This window comes from Salvelinus namaycush, chromosome 26 (assembly GCF_016432855.1).
Source record: "Salvelinus namaycush isolate Seneca chromosome 26, SaNama_1.0, whole genome shotgun sequence".
Lineage (NCBI taxonomy): Eukaryota > Metazoa > Chordata > Actinopteri > Salmoniformes > Salmonidae > Salvelinus > Salvelinus namaycush.
In genome coordinates, this window is record NC_052332.1 from 22727749 (window position 1) to 22753119 (window position 25371).

Sequence of the window (25371 nt, forward strand, 5' to 3'; positions counted from 1 at the left end):
CAAGTGGCATCTTCATCATCGCTCACATTTGTTCACTCTCTATTTTTCGTCTACAAGAGCTAAGTACAGGCAAAATCCTAGAGGAAAACCTGGTTCAGTCTGCTTTCCAACACACTAGGATACAAATTCACTCTCAGCAGGACAATAACCTAAAACACAAGGCCAAATATACACTAGAGTTGCTTACCAAGACACTCGCTTTGTGAGTTATTTTATTTAGGAATTGAACAAGTCAGCAAAACAAACGCGGTGGCGATGTTGACAAACACTGAAGGTCCAGAGAGACGTCCTGGATCCATTCCTTAGATACTTTAGTCCCCAGAGGTCTTAACCTAGAGAAGGACGATAGCATGCTTTTGTGAAGGACCCCATCGATTTGTTGGTCCAGTGACAACTCCCCCCCCCCCCCCCCCCCCATTTGTAATTCTTGTTTACACATGGAGGGAGCTTACTAGCTCACTAACTGTTGTCCAAACCACTTGTTAGATCTCTTTGCCTAAGCTTTTTATGTTTTTTGTTGTTGTTATCCCTGGTGTTGCTTAGCCCTGTTGTTCATTTTCCAATACTCAACATGCATTATAAAGTAATATTTGTATATCAATTACACCTAAGCTTTCCCAGTTTTCCATGTTTTTTTTTTTTTACTGGTTCCACTTCTGTATTTCATTACTAGGTGGAGACAATGACCATAGCACCCCACACCCTGAGTACCAGCCTGTAGGAAGACTGGGCTGTGGGCTGGACGTCCTGGGGCAGGCTGCGCTGACTTCAGACAATGGGCATGGCACAATGGGCTCCAGCACATAATGGCACCAGCAGTCCAGTCTATGAGGGGATTGTGTTGCTGGAGCCAAGAGTTTCACAATACCACCGGAACCCGAGGAAACTTAATCAGCATAAATTGGATTGCCTCGCTGTGGTTCCCTAACACTTGTAGGTTGATGGGAGTGGTATTGTGAGTGACCTGGCCTATAGAGCGCCCGACCAGCGCTCTAACGTCCACGGGATAGGAGAGGGGCTGAGTGGGGATGCCCAGCTCAGACACCAGGGTAGCATCCCCCAAAAAAGTCATTGGCCCCAGAGTCGATGAGTACCCAGAGGGATTTCGTCTGGTTCCCCCACAGCAGGATGGCATGGAAAGGGGTGCGATTAAGGGAAGAGGAAAACTTCACCATATGGCCCACCAGGGTACTCGCCCCTTCTTGATGAGCCTGGGTTTTTAAATGGGCAGGTACCTACAACATTTCCCGTAGCTCCACAATATAGACTGCTCTGGGTGTAGATGGACTCCTGCCCAGGTGCATGGACTCCGAAAGGAGGCAAGTCGGCAGCACTCGGTGACGTCGGGTTCACGCGGACATGTAGACTTCGGGGGTTTCCGGGATTCTTCGGAGGCGAGGTGGGAATCGAGGGTGAATGAAGACGACAGGGCACAGATTCCTTCTCCCTCCTACGTTCTCGAAGCCGCCCATCAATCCGGACAGTCAAAGTCCATGGGCAGCTCCCGGGCTGCGAGCTCATCTTTGATCCCCTCCGATAATCCATGAAGGAACATGTCGAACAATGCTTCCACGTTCCAGGAACTCTCAGCCGCCAACATGGTAAAATCCACTGCGTAGTCTACCACACTACGGGAGTCTTGACGTAGCAGCCTCTCTCCTGGACAACGGAGAATCAAACACCTTCCGAACTTCTGCCACGAACTCCTCCAGACTGAGCCAGACTAAAGACTACTCCCACACCGCCGTAGCCCAGGCTCCCTCCCTCCCGGACATCTGCGTTGATGTACGCCATCCTCGAGGGGAATGAAGAAGGCTGCAGCTCAAAAATGAGGGAGCACTGGGAGAGAAAAGCCCGTCAAGTTCCAGAATCTCCAGCGTAGCGCTCCGGAGGAGGTAAATGGGGTTCTTGGGACACTGGGGTAGGCTGAGAAATTACTGGTGTGAACCACTGCCCAGTAGAGAATCCGCGGAATTGTATCGAACGCCTGGTCATGGCGTTCTGCCAGGGTATGGAGTCCCTCCATAACACATTGCAGTAACTCCTCGTGTCTTCCAATGGTGGCTCCTTGAAGGGAGACAGCATTGTGGAGTTGGTCCGAGTCTGCCATTAACTCAGGATAAGACCCAGATGCAGACAGCTAGAGATGTTTATTGACCCAAACGGGGAAGGCAAAAGACAGGTCAAAGACAGGCAGAGGTCCGTAATCCAGGGCAGAGTGTATAAGGTACTGAACAGTAGGGAGGGTCGGGGTCAGGCAGAGGTTCGTAAATGGGTCACAGTCGGGCAGGTACAGAACAGCAGGCAGGCTCGGGGTCAGAACCAGGGAAACAGAACTTGATGAAGCATGGAGATGGGAAAACACGCTGGTAAAACCTGACAAGACGAACTGGCAACAGACAAACAGAGAACACAGGGTGGAAACGAGCATAAAGACAGGTGAAACAGATCAGGGTGTGACAATATCTAGGAATTCCATAAGGTCACTTTCATCAGTATGGGTGTTTTGAAATAAACAGGTAATCCAAATCAGTGTTAAATCGCCCTCTAGTGGCCTCATGGGTGGAATGTTATTAATATTTTTCACAATTTCATAATTAATCAAATAAATGTAATGCCAAAAATCTGTTGTTTCTATGTCAAGCGATTGTTATATTTCAGTCTTCACTGATGTATAAAGTGTAATATTGGTATGCACTCAAAATTGAATGCATTTCAACTCTAACTGACATGTTAGAGGTGTCTTATTTTTTTAAGCCCATAACCATGTGTAAGGTGTGTACTTTTGTTTCAAAGTATATTTGTTTAAGACTATCAAGAAACACTGTGTGACCCTGACTTAGGCCACTGCAGTAAAATGTTTTGAAATAACTTTCAGAAAACAGTATGCAAGATTGATAGATATCATTAACAATAGTTTCTCCTATACTTCCATAGCCATATGGTTATGCCTCTAATCATGCCGCTTATAAAACATCTTAGATGCACACAAGCACCATTGTCAATTCAAATGTAAAGGAGTCTTTGTATTTAACCAAGACACTATACCATTGAGGATCTGCTGCATGGTTTGTCGTATTGGATCCTCTGCTCAGCTGAAGTGTGGGAACATCGCCTAGTGATGGAGCCTGCAGCTCCACTCTAGTTAGCCAGGTAGCTCTCTGGTAGAGGCAAGGAATCAGCAGCGGCCAGCTTGGAACACAATTGAAATTGGATAAATGGCATGCGATCAACGTTAGCTGGAGGTGGAACACACAAGAGGACCTCAGGTATGTGGCATGTGAAAACAAACAGTAAATGACACTCACGCCAATGAAGAAAAAAATGCAGGCAAACTGGGATAGAGCGTGGGTTTGTCGGTATTGGATTTTGATACTCATTGCTCAGCTGAGGTGTGGGAACATCGCCTGGTGACGTCAGTAGCCTACAGTAGTTTTTTTTCAGGAACAAGGGGTGTCCAAGCATAAACATGATCATTAATCCCAGTATCATGGACCTCTGACGCCACACTTTCCTCACTTACATCGACTCTCACAGTTATATCATTGTAACGTAGGCCTACATCTGACACACGTCTTGTGTCATCATGTAGATGCAGCATCACAGTGATATTGCTGTGACCAGCATCTGCATCCTCAACGACGTTACTTACACAGTAAGTGTGATCATGTACAGCAGACGCTTTCGCATGATCAACGTTCACACTTACCTCTGTACCAACCATATTCCTTTGTCTTTCAATTGGGCATTGTGACCCCTTTTGAGGACGATCAGGGGAGGAGAAAATGGTGGGCACAGCAGTCGGGATGAGGCGGACCTTTCCCTTGTCATCATGCTGAAAACACTCATGTTCAAAGTGATGGGCACAGAGACGAGAGTGTTGGCTTTGTTTGCAATTCATTCACCTGAAATCTGCTACCCACTGCTGCAGCCTGAGCTTGTCATGAAATGGGAACCTGTGGAAAACGATAATGTATTTAATAGTAGGCTAGGTTTTAGCCAAGTGTAAACAGCAAACGACAGTGTAAACAGTCCTTACTTGACACTAAAAGGTTTTATTCTACACCCATTTGAATAGAAGAAAATATAATAATTTGTTTGTATAGATCTTCTCAGGGGACCCCGACCCCAAGTTTGGGAAGCACGTACCGAGACCACCTTTTCATCCTAATCTTCTAAAAATAAGTTTGCTCAAGCAATGCAGACACATTTATTAATGTAATTACACTCTGTCTTATTTTTACTTAACAATTATGAGCTAGATAGCAGGATAGTAATGGTGTTTACCTAGCCATCTATAATTGTGTTTGAAAGCTATTTAATGTGAATTTGACACACACTAGCTTGCTAGCCTCAATCAACGACATTCAATGTGGGCTGGCTAACCAAGATACTAGCTAAAGAAAATCACTAGCTAGACAAACTGCACAGATCACTTCAAAATCATTTAATTTTTTTAGGATAAAGTATCTAGCTAACGTTAGTTATAGCCAGGCTGACTTGAGTCACATTAGATCTGTTACATTTAGCTTGTTAGTGAGCTGGCGATCTCACGAATAGCAAGATATCTAGCTAAAATGGATCCATGTGGATTCTAGCTAGTTAGATAGCATATATATACAGTACCAGTCAAAGGTTTGGACACACCTACTCATTGAAGGGTTTTTCTTTATTTTTACTATTTTCTACATTGTAGAATAATAGTGAAGACATAAACTATGAACTAACACATATGGAATCATGTCGTAACCAAAACAAGTGTTAAATTTAAATATATTTTATATTCTTCAAAGTAGCCACACTTTGTCTTGATGACAGCTTTGCACACTCTTGGCATTATCGCAACCAGTTTCATGATGAATGCTTTTAAAACAGTCTTGGAGGAGTTCCCACATATGCTGAGCACTTGTAAGAGTAATGGAAAAGCAGATTTCCAGTCCAACTCATCCCAAACCACCGCTCTTGGGTTGAGGTCAGGTGATTGGAGGCCAAATCATCTGATGCACTACCATCACTCTCCTTCTTTATCAAATAGCCTGGAGGTGTGTGTTGGGTCATCATCCTGTTAAAAAACAAATGATAGTCCCACTAAGCCCAAATGAGATGGGATGGCGTATCGCTGCAGAATGCTGTTGTAGCCATGCTGGTTAAGTGTGTCCTGAATTCAAAATAAATCACAGACAGTGTCACATGCAAAGCACCACCTCCTCCATGCTTCACGGTGGGAACCACACATGCGGAGATCATCTGGTTAGAAGAGGATAGCATACAGACAAACAAAGAACATGAGGAAAAAAAGGGAGAAAGGAATGTAATCTACAAAGTCAGATTGTCTGCGTCTCACAAAGACAGTTGGAACCAAAAATCTCACATTTGGACTCATCAGACCAAAGGAAAGATTTCCACTGCTTGTGTTTCTTGGCCCAAGCAAGTTTCTTCTTCTTATTGGTGTCCTTTAGTAGTGGTTTCTTTGCAGTAATTCGACCATGAAGGCCTGATTCACAGTCTCCTCTGAACAGTTGATGTTGAGATGTTTCTATTACTTGAACTAAAGCATTTATTTGGGATGCAATCTGACACGCAGTTAACTCTAATGAACTTATCCTCTGCAGCAATGACCTGCCACTGGCATTAAACAAAGCATGTGTCCATGTATGCTGATGATTCAAGCATAAATGCATCAGCAACCACAGCTAATGAAGTCACTGAAACCCTTAAAGAGTTGCAGTCTGTTTTGGATTAGGTGTCCAGTAATAAACTGGTCATGAACATCTCTACAACTAAGAGCATTTTATTTGGTACCAAATCATTCCTTAAGTTCTAGACCTCAGCTGAATCTGACAATGAATGGTGTGGCTGTTAAAGTTGAGACTAAATTACTTGGTGTTACCTTAGATTTTAAAACGGTCATGGTCAAAAAACATAGATTCAATGGTTGTAAAGATGGGGAGAGGTCTGTCCGTAATAAAGAGATGGTCTGCTTTTTTGACACCACACTCCAAAAAGCAAGTCCCGCAGGCTCTAGTTTTGTATTGTCTTAATTATTGTCCAGTCCTGTGGTCGAGTGCTGCAAGGAAAGACCTAGTTAAGCTGCAGCTGGCCCAGAACAGAGTGGCACGTCATTGTAATCAGAGGGCTAATATAAATACTATGCATGCCAGTCTCTCTTGGCTAAGAGTTAAGGAGAGACTAACTACATCACTTCTTTTTATAAGAAACATTGTTTTTTCTGACCATTTCAACAAAACATCAACAATCAATTGGCAAAACTGAATATATACAGTACTTTCAGAAAGTATTCAGACCATGACTTAATATTTTGTTACATTACATCCTTACTCTAAAATGGATGAAAGAAATATATAAAATCCTTATATATATATATATATAAGGTCCCCACCTGTGGACGTCGGGCCCTCATACCACCCTCATGGAGTCTGTTTCTTACCGTTTGAGCAGACACATGCACATTTGTGGCCTGCTGGAGGTCATTTTGCAGGGCTCTGGCAGTGCTCCTCCTTGCACAAAGGCGGAGGTAGCGGTCCTGCTGCTGGGTTGTTGCCCTCCTACGGCCTCCTCCACATCTCCTGATGTACTGGCCTGTCTCCTGGTAGCGCCTCCATGCTCTGGACACTACGCTGACAGACACAGCAAACCTTCTTGCCACAGCTCGCATTGATGTGCCATCCTGGATGAGCTGCACTACCTGAGCCACTTGTGTGGGTTGTAGACTCCGTCTCATGCTACCACTAGAGTGAAAGCACCGCCAGCATTCAAAAGTGACCAAAACATCAGCCAGGAAGCATAGGAACTGAGAAGTGGTGTGTGGTCACCACCTGCAGAACCACTCCTTTATTGGGGGTGTCTTGCTAATTGCCTATAATTTCCACCTTTTGTCTATTCCATTTGCACAACAGCATGTGAAATTTATTCTCAATCAGTGTTGCTTCCTAAGTGGACAGTTTGATTTCACAGAAGTGTGATTGACTTGGAGTTACATTGTGTTGTTTAAGTGTTCCCTTTATTTTTTTGAGCAGTGTATATACATATATATACAAACATTTCTAAAAAACGTGTTTTTGGTTTGTCATTATGGGGTATTGTGTGTAGATTGAGGAATTGTTAATCTATTTTAGAATAAGGCTAATGTAACAATGTAGAAAAGGTCAAGGGGTCTGAATACTTTTCAAATGCACTGTATATAGTGTGGGTATTTGTATTAGGGTGGTCATAGTTGGTCAGCTAACTAACCTCAGGAGGCTGAAGAAATTTGGCTTGTCACCAAAAGCACTCACAAACTTCTACAGATGCACAATCGAGAGCATCCTGTCGGGCTGTATCACCGCCTGGTATGGCAACTGCTCCGCCCACAACCGTAAGGCTCTCCAGAGGGTAGTGAGGTCTGCACAACGCATCACCGGGGGCAAACTACCTGCACTCCAGGACACCTACACCACCCGATGTCACAGGAAGGCCATAAAGATCATCAAGGACAACAACCACCCAAGCCACTGCCTGTTCACCCCGCTATCATCCAGAAGGCGAGGTCAGTACAGGTGCATCAAAGCAGGGACCGAGAGACTGAAAAATAGCTTCTATCTCAAGGCCATCAGACTGTTAAACAGCCACCACTAACATTTAGCGGCCGCTGCCAACATACTGACTCAACTCCAGCCACTTTAATAATGGGAATTGGTGGAAATTATGTAAAAATGTACCACTAGCCACTTTAAACAATGCCACTTTATATAATGTTTACATACCCTACATTACTCATCTCATATGTATATACTGTACTCTATTCCATCTACTGCATCTTGCCTATGCCGTTCTGTACCATCACTCATTCATATATCTTTATGTACATATTCTTTATCCCTTTACACTTGTGTGTATAAGGTAGTAGTTGTGGAATTGTTAGGTTAGATTACTTGTTGGTTATTACTGCATTGTCGGAACTAGAAGCACAAGCATTTCGCTACACTCGCATTAACATCTGCTAACCATGTGTATGTGACAAATAAAATTTGATTTGATTTGATTTATTGTAATATTAGTAAACAATTGTTTAAGTATTACATTGTCTAAAGCTGTTCACACTGAACACATCCCAAATTTCATCTATACAGCTAATAACAAAAATGGCATGTCAACAAAAGTTGCCATTAAAAGTGCGCTTTTGCTAAGTTACTTTGGACAAAATCAAGATGCAATGTTTTTTTTAAAAATGCATCTTACTACAGCTCAATTTGAGCTAATTCTGAATGTGATTTATTTATAGCAAATTCTGCTATAACTTAAACCTCTACAATAGTTTGATGGCCCTAGGCTATTGCACTTAAAGTGCTGTACTTTATGGTACTGGATGTCCATGACATCCAGATAAGGTAAGATTACCTTATCTGACTGATAGCTAATCTTTGCACTTTAGCTCAATGGTTATTTGTAACCAATAGCATAACCCCTGTACCCAGAAATACTGCTAGGTCAGTTGGGTTTCTCATCTTGACTATGGTGCTCCTCAGCTATGGTTATTCTTAAATATAAAGATGTCTTGACTACAAATTCCCAAATTGAAAAGCATGGAGGTGTAATCCAAAGAGAACCTGCACACCATTGCGAAAGGCTATAGGCTGAAAAGTAAAATGTACTAAGTTTTAAAAAAGTAGTCATAGTTTGTATACGTAGTTCAATGTGTACTGCCAACCCCTTTTAACATGTTCCTCCTCAACACTTAGGTTTGCCAGATGATCTCATCCAGAAGGGCAAGGACATCAAGAGCGTGTCGGAGATTGAGCAGAATGGAGTCCACTTCAAAGTGACCGTGACCACAGGCACCAAGGTCATGGTCAACTCGTTCACGGTCGGCCAGGAGGCTGAGCTGGAGACATTGACTGGAGAGAAGATAAAGGTGAGTTTGTCAACCAAACACGCCCCGTAATTACTTGGCCTCATGGGTACACCTAAACATTGGTTAACTTGTACTTGAGTTGTAAATACACTACATGACCAAAAGTATGTGGACATCTGCTTGTCGAACATCACGTTCCAAAATCATGGGCATTAATATGGAGTTGGTCCCCCCCCTTTGCTGTAATAACAGCCTCCACTCTTCTGGCTTTCTACTAGATGTTGGAACATTGCTAATGGGACTTGCTTCCATTCAGCCACGAGCATTAACTGAGGTCAGGCAATTAGGCCTGGCTCGCAGTCTGTGTTCCAATTCATCTCAAAAGGTGTTCGATTGGGTTGAGGTCAGGGCTTTGTGCAGGTCAGTCAAGGTCTTCCACACCAATCGACAAACCATTTCTGTATGGACCTCGCTTTGTGCACAAGGGAATTGTCATGCTGAAACAGGAAAGGGCCTTCCCCAAACTGTTGCCACAAAGTTGGGAGCACAGAATTGTCTAGAATGTCAGTGTATGCTGTAGCGTTACATTTTCCCTACACTGAAATTAAGAGGCCTAGCCCAAACCAGGAAAAACAGCACCAGACCATTATTCCTCCATCAAACTTTACAGTTGGCACTATGCATTGGGGCAGGTAGCGTTCTCTTTGCATCCGCCAAACCCAGATTCGTACGTTGGACTGCCAGATGGTGAAGAGTGAGTCATCACTCCAGAGAACGCATTTCCACTGCTCCAGAGTACAATGGTAGAAAACTTTACACCACTCCAGCCGATGCTTGGCATTGGGCATGGTGATCTTAGGCTTGTGTGCAGCTCCTCGGCCATGGAAACCCATTTCATGACGCTCCAGACAAACAGTTATTGTGCTGACGTTGCTTCCAGAGGCAGTTTGGAACTTGGTAGTGAGTGTTACTGAGAACATGAAGATGTTAGTGATTTTTACACGTGACGCACTTCAGCACTCTGTGGTTCTGTTTTCTGAGCTTGTGGCCCAAAACTTTGCGGCTGAGCTGTTGTTGCTCCTAGTCGTTTCCACTTGACAATAACATCACTTAGCTGATCGGGGCAGCTCTCGCAAGGAAGAAACTTGACAAACCGACTTGTTGTAAATGTGGCACCCTATGACTGTGCCACGTCAAGTCACAACTCTTCCGTAAGGTCTTTCTACTGCCAATGTTGGTCAATGGAGATTGCATGGCTGTGTGCTCGATGTTATACACCTGTACAAACAATAGTACGCAAGTATAAACACCCTGGGACCACGCAGCCGTTATACCGCTCAGGAAGGAGACACGTTCTGTCTCCTAGAATTGAACATACTTTGGTGCGAAAAGTGCAAATCAATCCCAGAACAACAGCAAAGGACCATGTGAAGATGCTGGAGAAAACAGGTACAAAAAGTATCTATATCCACAGTAAAGCGAGTCCTATATCGACACAACCTGAAAGGCCGCTCAGCAAGAAAGACGACACTGCTCCAAAACCTCCATAGAAAAGCCAGACTACAGTTTGCAACTGCACATGGGAACAAAGATCGTACTTTTTGGAGAAATGTCCTCTGGTCTGATTAAACAAAAATAGAACTGTTTGGCCATAATGACCATTGTTATGTTTGGACGAAAAAGGGGAGGTTTGCAAGCCGAAGAACACCGTCCCAACCGTGAAGCACGGGGGTGGCAGCATCATGTTGTGGGGGTGCTTTGCTGCAGGAGTGACTGGTGCACCCTTGTCGTAACACAACTGATTGGCTCAAACGCATTAATAAGGAAAGAAATTCCACATATTAACTTTTAAGAAGGCACACCTGTTAATTGAAATGCATTCCAGGTGGCAACCTCATGAAGCTGGTTGAGAGAATGCCAAGAGTGTGCAAAGCTGTCATCAAGAGAAAGGGTGGCTACTTTGAAGATTTGTCTAATGAGCAAGCCAAAAAGCAAAGGCAAAATCAGTGGGTGCAGTTCCCTTTTAAAGTAAACCAAAGTTTTAAAAATACGTAAAAACACCATCTAAGCAGTTATCAAATAATGTTACCGGTGTATGCAGTTAGCAGAGTCAGCTAATCCAATAGTGAGATTGTGAGGTAAAGGTGGCATTGGGCAGAGGAGAAGAGTCAACAATAAGATGGCAATCAGAGGAAGGCTCCAGGCAGATGGAAATGATCACAGCAGCACAGTCAGTCAGCTACTGTAGCGCGCCAGTACTAAGCCAAGGTTGAAAAACTCTGGAAGCCTACTTCACGGAGAACAGAGTAAGTACTGGGTTTGAGGAGCTAGAGGTGTAACTTTGTTCAACTCTGAGTAACCGGTCATACGTAAGTTATGCAGGTAAATTTCTATGGCAAACTAACCTGCTCCGGGGCAGGCTAACTCCATTTGTCCTAAATAAAGTGTCTGAGCCACGAGTTGAGGACCAATGAAATCAGATACCCTCCATCTCGCAAAGATTGTCATCATCCCCTTCATTTGAGGAAGACAATTGAATAAATACTGTATTAAGATGTTTGTGTAAAGAAAAAGGTATTCAAGTCAAGACTGGCAGCTATTGCTCGTGTACCCATGAGTTTAACAATCAAATGGCCAGGTTAAGCAGTTCCAAACCCCTTCTATGGATGATATGTCTGTGGCCACAACACAACAAGATGTTCCACAGATAGGAGCGATAGGAGTGGGGAAAAGGTGCTTGTGCATTGATAAGCACACCTATTTCACACCATAGACTGCTGAATTTGCAAGATAACTTTTCTTTCATTTTGATTTAGGCTCAAACGAAAATGTGGCACTGACTCGCCCATGGATTGATGTTTCAGCATTGTCTCATTGAAGAGTTCAGTGTTCGACTTACTATGTGCAACGTGCACTAGCAGTTAAAAATATGCTGGAGTTTATCTTCTGTGGATTTGTAATGGCGGTTGGCAACCAACTTTAAGATGCATTACCGCCACCAACTGGATTGGATTATGGACCAGAGATGGAAAGACTAAAATACCCTAAGGAAAATAAATACATAATTAAATACTATATCCCCTGAAGATATCCCCAGCAGTTCACTTAATCTTGGCTTTTCAAACCAGTTACTCTACAGATCTAATAATAAATCACTCCCTTTCCCTCCCATATTTCTGGCACTGAAATAGAATGTGTTCCACGGTCACCAGCGCCTCCTGACAATGATCACATCTCCCAGATGGCTGTTTCCCCACCAATTTGTACTATTGAGCCTTGTGTACCAGTCTCAGCATTGTGATTACACTTTCCTCCCTTCTCTCTCGGCCTGATGTCTCTGCCCCCACCTTTTCCTGAATCTTATTCAGGTTTCTTCCAGTTCCCTCCCCTTTCCACAGTGCTTGCCATTTGTTTTTATGGTTAAAAACAGCTTTACTGATTGACAATTCCATCTCAACATTAGGATGTTTAAGAACCTGCTTGTCGATCACATCCTCATTTCCATCTACTCCCACATGAGCTGGTACTCAGACGAACATCCCAAATATCTGTCTCACCCTTTACAAGCACTGCAAAACCTCATACAATACATCCTGTCTGCTCCGAGACACAAATTAATTTAAGCTCATCAGTGCTGCAAAGGTGTCAGAGCCGATGACTACCCTGTCTGGCCTCACCACCTCCACCCACTCTGCAGCCAAGAGTATGGCCATCAACTCCATTCTCTAAATTGAAGAAAGTGTCTACCACCACCTCATTTTCCTGTTCCTTCTGTATAACTGACTCAAGGCACACAGTACAGGATCCATCGCTCCCCTGCCTTTTCTGAACCCACTTTGATCTTGTGACATTAGTCCTCTATTCTTCATAAAGTAAGTCAGCCTGCCTTTCATCCTTTCCATAACTTTCCATACATGTCTACGCTATCGGCCAATCGCTTGAAGGAGTTGTAGGGCCTTCCCCTGGTTTCCGTATTGGCAACCACTAAAGCCTACTTCCAGGCAGTTTCCCTTCCTGCCACACCTTATTGTAAATGCCCAATACTTTCTCCATTGCAGTGTCTCTGAGATGAGACTTCATGATGTAACACATCAGGAGATGCTACCCCAGCTTTAGCTAAGGCTCTCTTATCTCATGCAATGTAAAAGGGGCATCCAATGCATCCCCCACCATCTCCCTCTGATCCAGGATCCCCGGATGTTCTCTTCTGTCCGATTATTAGAGCTGTGCACCTTCACAAATGCCTGGGCTAACATCTCTGCCTTCTCCATATCTCTCACTGCAACAATCGCCCCACTTTCAGCACAGGGAGATCCCAATCTTGTCTGACCCCACTCATCCTCTTAATCATCCCCCATACCACTACCAAAGTAAAAGTTCACTATAACCATGTTCCCACCTCCCAACACCACCTCTTCCACTACATACTCCTGTACTCCCTTCACCCACTACCGTCCAGTTTGATCGGGCACGCTACTAATTTATCAACTACACATTTACATACCTGCTTGAGTTTGACCTCCTCATACTGTTTACATTTAAACACACCAAACTTCCACCACGAAGACCTTCAGCAGACACAACCTCTCCTACTTTACTCTCCAAATCCCTAGTCAACATGATCGGACTCACCGCCGCGACTCCACCCTCGTCCTTAAATTTCACCAACACCTTGAACTCGCAGTACAATACTGCGAACCGAACCTCCCTCATCACTACTCTCCTCCGACAAGACCTGCAAAGTCTCCTCAGGCTTCCTCTTCTTCTTAACCTTCCCTCTCACTACTCTACCTCCATCTTTTTCCTCTCCACCACTACACTCCAACCAGTCCTCCTCAACTCTTAACCCCCCTTACCCATCCAGCCATCTCTGCTCCAGTCACAGCCCAGTGTTGCTCAACCACCTCCACAGGAGGTAGCGGCAGGCAGACGTGCAATATCCCTGTCGTAGTACGGATGAAGTCTGAGTAGATCTCGCTTGCTTCGTAGGATACCCCTCAGGTTGAAAGGTTGACCAAACAAAAAACAAATAAAGAACAGACAAGGTACTAAACAATTAAGAGCAGGCAGGAATGATTTTCCACTTTCCTTTTGAGCCAGAGGTAAGCCTGCCAGTGCAGGAGAAATCAGTTGCCTGGAATTTAGGCTTACTAGTGTTTTAATCCCCAAAGATGTAACATGCATTTCTCGAAACACCAAGTGCGATTAGGATTGAAAGGGAGCGCTGCTCTCGGATCAACCTTCGCCATTCAAGTCTAACCTTAACATTCAAACTATTTCACAATACTGATGACGGATAAGCTCTGAGTTACCTACGACCTACGTCTTCAAATATTGAAGTGGCTTATTCTAATGCTTACCGAATAAAAATGCACTTAAATCACTTATCATTGAGCACATGTTAGGCTACACATCATGAAATGAGTTCAGACAAATTAGACAGCCTACTAGTGGCAAAATATAACTCAATTGATGGAACATGACATTTATTTAAATATGATTCAAATAGGCCTATAGTTAACTCTTTATATTTTAATGCAGTCATCTCGGTTTTCATTTGAAGCATCTTTTCACCCATCGCTTTGTATCAATTGCAAAGACATTGGCAACTTTGTTTTGATGTTATCTGTGGTCACATATACACCATGTGATTCTATGCTTAGTGGAGATCTTCTGTGTATAAAGTGACGTGGGAGGGCAAAAAAAGCATCTAACGACTGACTTAGCTGTACGAGTGGTCTGCGGCAGGCGTTAGATTAATAGCGATGGTTTTGGGAAACAGTTCGGTGATTTAACAACGCTCCTACGAAGGTTCTAACAATGAACTTCGCCTTAAAATGCTTTTGGGAAACCGGGATTGTAGCAGCTGAGCAGGATTATGCCGTCCTCATGTGTGGGGGGAATCTGAATGGTTGTTTACATCACACCACCTCGTGATTGGTCGATTGTACCTCAACACTTGGTTTCCATCGTTGAGAAATATCAGCGAGGATGAGGAAGACTGAGGCCCAACTCGGTCTCCCTTCAGCAGGTGGCGTTTGTGTGTTGCGTCGCCCACCAAGCAAGGAGTTTTTGTATAGAGGTCAATGAGAGCGTATTGAATTTGGTCAACAAAAAAATGAATGGCATATTTGCTATGTGAAGTTTGTTTGATCGAATAGAAGTTTCAAAATGCTTAAGTAGTTACGAGTGTATTGATATCCTGTAAGTCGGACATGTGACATCCCAGCAACTTTGATTAAAAACACTATCAGAGTTGTCTCGAGATGGCTATGCATATTCATGGCATGAGGCTTGTAGCATAGCATCTCTCCATTGAATACAGGCGGTTGACGTCAATAATCCTCATCGAATATTCACAAAAGGATTACAATAATGAGATTCATCCACCAATCTTAAGAAAGAATATTGAGGGGATGGCTGCCGTTTTACGGGCTTCTAACCAACTGTGCCATCTTGTGTTTTTTCGCATTGTTTTTTCGCATTGTTTAACTTATTTTGTACATAATGTTGCTGCTACAGTCTCTTATGACCGAAAACAGCTTTTGGATATCAAAACAGTGATTACTCACCTCGAACTTGACAAACATTTTCTTTAATGAGTCCGACGCAAAGGATATACTGCTTCTCCGAGACCAGGCCCAAATCCCCGCCAAATCCTCCGAGTGAAGAATAGACGGAAATACAGGGGGCAGAGATCGGGGTGCCTGGTGAAAATTTGTCGCTGAGTGGGTAACCCACCTCTACCATCCGTTCCAGTGTCCAACGTGCAATCACTGGAGAATAAACTGGATGATCTCCGTTCGAGGCTATCCTACCAACAGGACATTAAAAATGGTAATATCTTATGTTTCACCCAGTCGTGGTTGAACGACGACACATAATATACAGGTGGCTGGGTTTTCCATGCATCGGCAGGACAGAACAGCTACGTCAGGTAAGACAAGGGGTGGGGGTATTTGTCAATAACAGCTGGTGCGCAATTTCCAATATCAAGGAAGTCGCCTGAGGTAGAGTACCTCATGATAAGCTGTAGACCACACTAGCTACCAAGAGCGTATTCATTTACATTTTTCGTAGGCATCTATTTACCACCACAAACCGATGCTGGCACTAAGACCGCACTCAACGAGCTGTATAAGGCCATAAGCAAACAAGAAAATGCTCATCCAGAAACAGCGCTCCTAGTGTCCGGGGACTTTAATGCAGACAAACTTAAATCCGTTTTACCTCATTTCTACCAGCATGTCACATGTGTAACCAGAGGAAAGAAAATATATAGACCACCTTAACTCCACACACAGAGCATACAATGCTCTCCTGGCCCTACATTTTGCTAATCTGACCATTATTCTATCCTCCTGATTCCTGCTTGCAAGCAAAAGCTAAAGCAGGACGTACCAGTGACTTGCACTATATGGAAGTGGTCAGATAACAAGGCTGCTACGCTACAGGACTGTTTTGCTAGCACAGACTGGAATATGTTCCAGGATTCATCCAATGGCATTGAGGAGTATAACATACCTTGTGTCAATTGAAGCTTATCCTCAATACTGACAAAAGCAAGAAATAGACATCCGAACCTTTCACCTATTACTACCTGTCAGAGCAAGGAGATTGAGGTTGTAACCTCATATAAATATCTTGGAATTTTAATTGATGACGGCCTCTTAAATTGCATATTCAACAACTTACAAAAAAATTGAAGCTGAAATTGGGATTTTATTTTAGGAATAAGGCCTGTTTTTCTTTTGAAGCCAGAAGGAGGCTAGTATCAGCTACATTTATGCCTTTACTAGACTATAGGGATATTTTATATATGAATGCTTCCGCTCAGTGTTAGAGATCAATTGACACCCTTTACCATGGCACTTTGAGATTTATTTTAAACTGCAAAACCCTTACGCACCACTGCACTTTGTATACCAGGGTTGGCTGGCCTTCTCTAGTCACTCATAGGCTCAGTCACTGGTATACTTTTATTTGGGCATTTTTACTGTTCAGAAATGTGGTGGGTACTGTCTTCGTTTGCTGGACTTTATCCTGCTAACTGTTCCAAATGTCTGAACTGAATTTGGTAAAAGGGCTTTTATGTACTCTGCGCCATCATCTTGGAACGCCTTACAAAATACTTTTAAACTGGAAGAACTTGTCCCGATTGGTATTTTTAAATCACTGATGAATGATCTTGAGACTGATTCCCTAACCTGTCAATGTTTTTAATGAGCTTTTTTTGATTTTGTTATACTCTTGTGAATTCTATGGTTTTTACTAGATTACTTGTAGTTTTTCATGTTTGTCTGTAATTTTTGTAGTGACTTAGACAGCACCATCTTGGCCAGGACGCTCTTGAAAAAGAGATTTTAAATCTCAATGAGCCCTTCCTGGTTAAATAAAATAAATCTCAGTCACCGGCTTCATCAATAAGTGCATCGACAAATTCGTCCCCACAGTGATCGTATGTACATATCCCAACCAGAAGCCATGGATTACAGGAAACATCTGCACTGAGCTAAAGGCTAGAGCTGCTGCTTTCAAGGAGCGGGACACTAATCCGGACGCTTATAAGAAATCCCACTATGCCCTCAGACGAACCATCAAACATGCAAAACGTCAATACAGGACTAAGATTGAATCCTACTACACCGGCTCGGATGCTCGTCGGATGAGACAGGGCTTGCAAATCATTACGGACTACAAAGGGAAACCCAGCCACGAGCTGCCCAGTGACACAAGCCTATCAGACGAGCTAAATGTCCTTTATGCTCGCTTCGAGGCAAGCAACACCGAAGCATGCATGAGAGCACCAGCTGTTCCAGACGACTGTGTGATCATGCTCCCTGTAGCCAATGTGAGTAAGACCTTTTAAACAGGTCAACATTCACAAGGCCGCATGTCCAGACGGATTACCAGGACGTGTACTCAGAGCATGCACATACCGACAGGCAAGTGTCTTCACTGACATTTTCATCCTCTCCCTGACCGAGTCTGTAATACCTGCATGTTTCAAGCAGACCACCATAATCCCCGTGCCCAAGAAAGCGAAGGTAACCTTCCTAAATGACTACCGGCCCGTAGCACTCACGTCAGTAGCCATGAAGTGCTTTGAAAGGCAGGTCATGGCTTACATCAACACAATCCTCCTGGAAACACTGGACCCCCTCCAATTCTCATACCGCCCCAACCGATCCACAGATGAGGCAATCTCTATTGCACTCCACACTGCCCTTTCCCACCTGTACAAAAGGAACACCTATGTGAGAATGCTGTTAATTAAATACAGCTCAGCATCAGTGTCCACAAAGCTCAAGACTAAGCTAAGGACTTTGACACCTCCCTCTGCAACTGGATCCTGGACTTCCGAACAGGCCACCCCCAGGTGGTAAGAGTAGGCAACAACATGACTGTCACGCTGATCCTTAACACTGGGGCCCCTCAGGGCTTAGTCCCCTACTGCACTCCCTGTTCACCCATGACTGCGTGGCCAAGCACGACTCCAACACCATCATTAAGTTTTCTGACGACAAAACAGTGGTAGGCCTGTTCACCAACAACGATGAGACAGCCTATAAGGAGGTCGTCAAGAGACCTGGCAGTGTGGTGCCAGGACAAGAACGTCTCCCTCAACGTGAGTAAGACAAAGGAGCTGATCATGGACTACAGGAAAAGGAGTGCCGAACATGCCCCCATTCTCATCAACGGGGCTGTAGTGGAGCGGGTCGAGAGTTTCAAGTTCCTTGGTGTCCACATCAACAAACTATCATGGGTCAAACATACCAAGACAGTCGAAGTGGGCACGACAAAACATTTTCCCCATCAGGAGACTGAAGATTTGGCATGGGTCCCCAGATCCTCAAAGTTCTACAGCTGCACCATCTAGAGCATCCTGGCTGGTTACATCACCGCCTGGTATGGCAACTGCTCGGCATCCAACCGTAAGATGCTACAGAGGGTAGTGCATACGGCCCAGTCCATCACTGGGGCCAGGTTTCCTGCCATCCAGGACCTATATAGTAGGAAGTGTCAGAGGAAAGACCATAAAATTGTCAGACTCCAGTCACCTAAGTTATAGACTTGTTTTCTCTGCTACCGCACGGAAAGCGGTCCCGGACCACCAAGTCTAGATCAAAAAAGCTCCTTAACAGCTTCTACCCCCAAGCCATAAGACTGCTGAACAATTAGTCAAATGACCACCAGGACTATTTACATTGACACTCCCCTACCTCCCTTGTTTACACTGCTGCTACTCTGTTTATGTATGCAGTCACTTTACCCCTACCTACATGTACAAATTACCTCCACTAACCTGTACCCCCGCACATTGACTAGGTACCGGTACCCCCTGGATATAGCCTCGTTATTTCATTGTTACTTTTTTTACTTTTGTTTATTTAGTAAATATTTTCTTAACTCACTTGGCCAAAGGCCAGTAAAAATGCAGAGCGCCAAATTCAAATAAATTACTATAAACATTAAACTTTCATTAAATCACACATGAAAGATACCAAATTAAAGCTACACTTGTTGTGAATCCAGCCAACATGTCAGAATTCAAATAGGCTTTTTGGCGAAAGCAAACGATGCTATTATCTGAGGATAGCACCATAGTAAACAAAGAGAGAGAAGCATATTTCAACCCTGCAGGCGCGACACAAAACGCAGAAATAAAAATATAATTCATGCCTTAGCTTTGACGAGCTTCTGTTGTTGGCACTCCAATATGTCCCATAAACATCACAAATGGTCCTTTTGTTCAATTAATTCTGTCGATATATATCCAAAATGTCCATTTATTTGGCGCGTTTGATCCAGAAAAACACCGGTTCCAACTTGTGAAACGTGACTACAAAATATCTCAAAAGTTACCTGTAAACTTTGCCAAAACATTTCAAACTACTTTTGTAATACAACTTTAGGTATTTTTTTACGTAAATAATAGATAAAATTGAAGACGGAATGATCTGTGTTCAATACAGGATTCAAACAAACTGTAGCTAGCTTTCTGGTCACGCTCCTCTAACAAACAGTACACAACAAGTGACCCTCGTTCAAAATGGCCGTACTTCTTCATTACACAAAGGAAAAAAACCTCAAACAATTTCTAAAGACTTGACATCCAGTGGAAGCGGTAGGAACTGCAAGAAGGTCAATTAGAAATCTGGATTGCCATTGAAAAGAGTGACCTCAAAAAAATCTGAATGGTTTGTCCTCGGGGTTTCGCCTGCTAAATAAGTTCTTTTATACTCACAGACATGATTCAAACAGTTTTAGAAACGTCAGAGTGTTTTCTATCCAGATCTACTAACAATATGCATATCTTATCTTCTGGGGATGAGTAGCTGGCAGTTGAATTTGGGTATGCTTTTCATCCAAACGTGAAAATGCTGCCCCCTATCCTAGAGAAGTTAAGGAAAACCTCAAATGTAATGGCAAAATGTAGATTTCCACCTAAATAGACATACCCAAAAGTAACTGCTATTCATGTGTAATTACATGATTCTGACAGGCAAAAACATAGTATATTTGGAATGAAGACATCTGGGAGATTGTGGAAATTATCAGAAGCTAGATAGGCGTTACATAGTTCAGAATACACAAGATCAAGGACACACAATAACCGTTATTCTATTTTGAAAGTCATCTTTCATTGACAAGCTAAACGTGAATAATTGATGACAAGAGCTGGAAACACATCAGATGGCTTCCAAAACATGTGAACAATATAATTTTAAAAAATGGGATTGATAGACCTAACAACTAGAAATGGGCAGATGTTTTAGTAAGTGGTGTCAGGTATGGTCACGGGACATTTCCAAGTGTCCATAAACTTCTCCAAAGTGGCATATGTCTGTAAATTAGATCATTCCAGTGCTATTAAATATTTGCAATCCCTAAATGCTATTTGTTAAGTATAAAAACAATTTCTACTAGGGATGCACGATATAAATCGGTGAACATATCGGAATCGGGCGATATTAGCTAAAAATGCCAACATCGGTATCGGCCCGATGTCTAGTTTAATGCCGATGTGCAAAACCGATGTCAAAGCTGACGTGCATACCTATATGACGTAATGACGCCACGTAAAATTTTGCGCTACACGTACAACACATAATTCCTAATCTAGCCCACAATGTCTGCTGTGTGGATCGAACAGTCAACAAGTCGAGCAGTCATTTGAAAGAGTAAGAAAAATTCAGTGAGACAACTCAAAGGCGAAATCCATTAACGCCAAGGTAACGGAATTCATTGCCCTTGACAATCAACCGTTCACTGTCGTAGGTGATGTTGGCTTTCACTGACTGGTCGACCACTCCGGTAACCTTTGCCATACCAGAGTTACACAGTCATAGCGTCACTGCTATTAGATTCACGACATAGTATGGAACGCCGTTTGGGTATTTGCGTGTCAAAAAAGACACGTCAAATAACACTATTAGACGAGTCAAATAACAGTATTTGACGCGTTAAATAAGCTTTTAATTTTACGTCAAATAACACACAACATTCTATAATAGAACTGTGTTCTGAATTTGCACGTGCAAGCCAAGCGCCACCACTACTATCAGTAGCACTGTCAAAGCTGTACAAAAAAGTCTGCAAACACCGGCCACGAACGATGTGTTTACAATACCACGTTGGTAATAAAGCATTATTTGTTAGACCGCAACTTCTGGGGTTGTTAGCTTTAGCTTGGTACCTAGCTAGCACCAATACAACCAGCCTGAAAACAATGACCAGTAGAAACTGCAGTCATTTTCATTATTCTTAGCAATGATTTAGGAATCCTTGTGAGTAAGTATTAGCTAGGTAGCCAGTTGTTGAAATTAAGTTCCTGAAAATAAATAGCTAGCCAGCTACTTAACCCTGTTGCCCAAAGCTAATGTTATAAGCAGCCAGCTAGCTTCATCTGGCTAGTGAGCCTCGACCGGACCGGGTTATGTGTTGTGAAGCTAGCCATGATAAGGATTAGGCACAATAGTGGAATTTGCGGTTTGCCTTCAAAATAACAGTATGTCTTTGAAAGCGATGCAGAAGGTTACAATTGGTGGAATCATGGCATATTTAGACTAGATAATGTTAAATAAGGTTGGAATGTGAAGCAATGAAATGGGGTATCAGTCTACTTTGACACCCACAGAACACAAATGTTAAGACTTTATGCAAATATTAGCGTTGTAGCTCTTATCGCGGGACTGTGAAAACCTCCCCAGTCAGCCTAGTGTGTGTATTGGCATTCATATTGCACTGTACAGCGTCACCTAAGGATTGGGGATCAAAGAAATGGGATATCAGTCTACTTAATACCCAATATTTTTTCCCAACATCCTCAGAGTTATCAGACTCAAACATCCACGCAGTATTGTTTTTCCTCTGGAATAGTGTTCTACACATAGGTTGACAATAAATGTGGCTCAATTCAGTTGTTTCAGAGTGCCGCAATAAGACCTACGACGCTAATGTTGTGTCACTGAGTAGACTGATACCCTATGTCATTGATCCACAACCCATAGGTAAGGCTGTACAGTGAAATAAGTATGCCCCAATGCAATTCTAAAGCATAATGCATCCAGTGCGATTTCAACAGATTTCTGTTGATTTTATATAACATTCCAACCTCGTTTAGCATGATCTACACAATTATGGCATAATTCTACTATTTGTATTAATTTGCATCACTGTCAATTACATACTTTTATTTGGAAGGCTAACCGCAAAGTACACTATTGTGGCTACCTTATTGTGGCTAGCTTCACAAATGGGTCCTATCACCATGAATCAAATAAGAACTGTCTTATAAATTATTGTTATTTTAGATGATGACACCTAGCTATAGTTAGCTAGCTACTGAAACAGATTGTTGTTTTGCTATGTTTTTGGGGAAGAACATTGTTTGCAACCATGAGCTAGCTTCTTTTTTTATGACCAGCACTGTAGGTGCCCGAGACAATTTTACCAGCATCATAGCATACGTATTGATGAATCGTTGTAACATATGAAATACTAGTGATAGTGTAATCAATGTGTTATAACTACGTAAAAGATGTATGAACACGTTAAATGATTGTGACGTGCAGTCATATTCAGGTCCTGATTGGTCAACATGCTTATTTGACATGTGAATTAGTGTTATTTGACACGCAAAGACCCAAACGGCGTTCCATAGTATGAGAAATCCTGGTTGAGAATGAAACGACTGAACAAATGAACAACGACACAGCACTATCCAGGGTACATTCAAGTGTCCTTTCAATCTCTCCAGTGTTCGAATGTGGCAATGTTTTTGCACACTGGATGTGCCAAAATGTTCTACAACACCAACCTCTCAAACATTGTGGTGGTGTCTGGAGATATGGATGCAGACAGCGGATAAGTAGGCAACAACATATTTTTGATGCGCAAAGATAGTCACTTGGTGGACATTCGATGATGCAATTAGGTTATACATCAGATAACATTGACAAGAGGCTAGATTTGTTCTTACCAACTTAACGATTAATGTGATAATCCCCATGTAACTATAGCTCAAACACAGACCAAATCGAAGCTTACCTTGTGTAAGATGTTTGCTGTTTGGTGAAAAAGTTGTGTAAAATAATAATTTCGACTCTCGGGTCTGGTGATCGATAACGGTAAGTCACAGGCAGACAAATCAGATATCCGCATGACCTGTGGAGTCCCGGCTTTCGGTGTGTACCAACGTACTCCGTGTTTATTTCGTTTATGCTTCACAACGCTAACCGGAATGTAGGTAGCAGCCATCTTAAAATGAGGTCATTTGCTCGGCCTCCCCTTTATAAATTTGTATGCCCATATATGTTAATAAAATGTGACGGTACTGATCAATAGCCAATATACTCAGCTTTCCGCAAACACCATGCTTTTGCAGAATGGGGCTACCGTTCTCATACCAGACTGAATTGAAACAAATATGGGGACTCCGAATCAGTGCTTGACTTGGAATGAAATAGGCGCCAGTACTCATTTTAGGTGCCGGTAATGTTTACATTTAGGTACACGAGCTCCACAATCCTTTAGAGCTAATATTTTATAAGGGTAACAGAAGCAAAACATTTGAGGTGCCAGTACTCAGGTCCGGTGAGCTCCTGCCAAAATTAAGCACTGGGTTTATCCAGTAAGTTACTGGGAGCGTGTGAATCTTTTTTTATAACCTACTACAGTTTACCCGTCAGCACCTCTACTGTTTTGGGTGTGCCCCAGCTGATATTTTTCACTAGATGTTTTTTTGCCTTTATTGAAATTATATGCAGTGGACGTTTCAAAGGTAGATCTGATACGCACACAAACAGTCAAAGATGATGACTCTGTGAATCAGTCATAGGCCAAGTGATAGGCCTAATTCGCCCTTACCAATAAACGTTTTCCAAATTAGCTTCTATGGTTTTTACTAGATTACTTGTAGTTTTTCATGTTTGTCTGTAATTTTTGTAGTGACTTAGACAGCACCATCTTGGCCAGGACGCTCTTGAAAAAGAGATTTTAAATCTCAATGAGCCCTTCCTGGTTAAATAAAATAAATCTCAGTCACCGGCTTCATCAATAAGTGCATCGACAAATTCGTCCCCACAGTGATCGTATGTACATATCCCAACCAGAAGCCATGGATTACAGGAAACATCTGCACTGAGCTAAAGGCTAGAGCTGCTGCTTTCAAGGAGCGGGACACTAATCCGGACGCTTACAAGAAATCCCGCTATGCCCTCAGACGAACCATCAAACATGCAATACAGGACTAAGATTGAATCCTACTACACCGGCTCGGATGCTCGTCGGATGAGACAGGGCTTGCAAATCATTACGGACTACAAAGGGAAACCCAGCCACGAGCTGCCCAGTGACACAAGCCTATCAGACGAGCTAAATGTCCTTTATGCTCGCTTCGAGGCAAGCAACACCGAAGCATGCATGAGAGCACCAGCTGTTCCAGACGACTGTGTGATCATGCTCCCTGTAGCCAATGTGAGTAAGACCTTTTAAACAGGTCAACATTCACAAGGCCGCATGTCCAGACGGATTACCAGGACGTGTACTCAGAGCATGCACATACCAACAGGCAAGTGTCTTCACTGACATTTTCATCCTCTCCCTGACTGAGACTGTAATACCTGCATGTTTCAAGCAGACCACCATAATCCCTGTGCCCAAGAAAGCGAAGGTAACCTTCCTAAATGACTACCGGCCCGTAGCACTCACGGCAGTAGCCATGAAGTGCTTTAAAAGGCAGGTCATGGCTTACATCAACACAATCCTCCTGGAAACACTGGACCCCCTCCAATTCTCATACCGCCCCAACCGATCCACAGATGAGGCAATCTCTATTGCACTCCACACTGCCCTTTCCCACGTGTACAAAAGGAACACCTATGTGAGAATGCTGTTAATTAAATACAGCTCAGCATCAGTGTCCACAAAGCTCAAGACTAAGCTAAGGACTGACACCTCCCTCTGCAACTGGATCCTGGACTTCCGAACAGGCCAGCCCCAGGTGGTAAGAGTAG

General features: G+C 43.1%; 1 long non-coding RNA gene across 3 annotated transcripts; it reads right to left on the reverse strand.

Moving 5' to 3' along the window:
* Positions 1-555: 555 nt before the first annotated feature.
* Positions 556-23627, reverse strand: LOC120021527. Of its 3 annotated transcripts, none has more exons than XR_005472522.1 (4): positions 23405-23627; positions 3710-3956; positions 3049-3424; positions 556-2389 (listed from the first exon to the last, which is right to left on the reverse strand). It is a non-coding gene; the product is annotated as an uncharacterized LOC120021527 (long non-coding RNA). The 3 variants fall into 3 exon arrangements; XR_005472523.1 differs by having other exon boundaries at positions 3049-3192; positions 3309-3956; XR_005472521.1 differs by having other exon boundaries at positions 3049-3956.
* Between the last annotated feature and the right edge of the window lie 1744 nt (positions 23628-25371).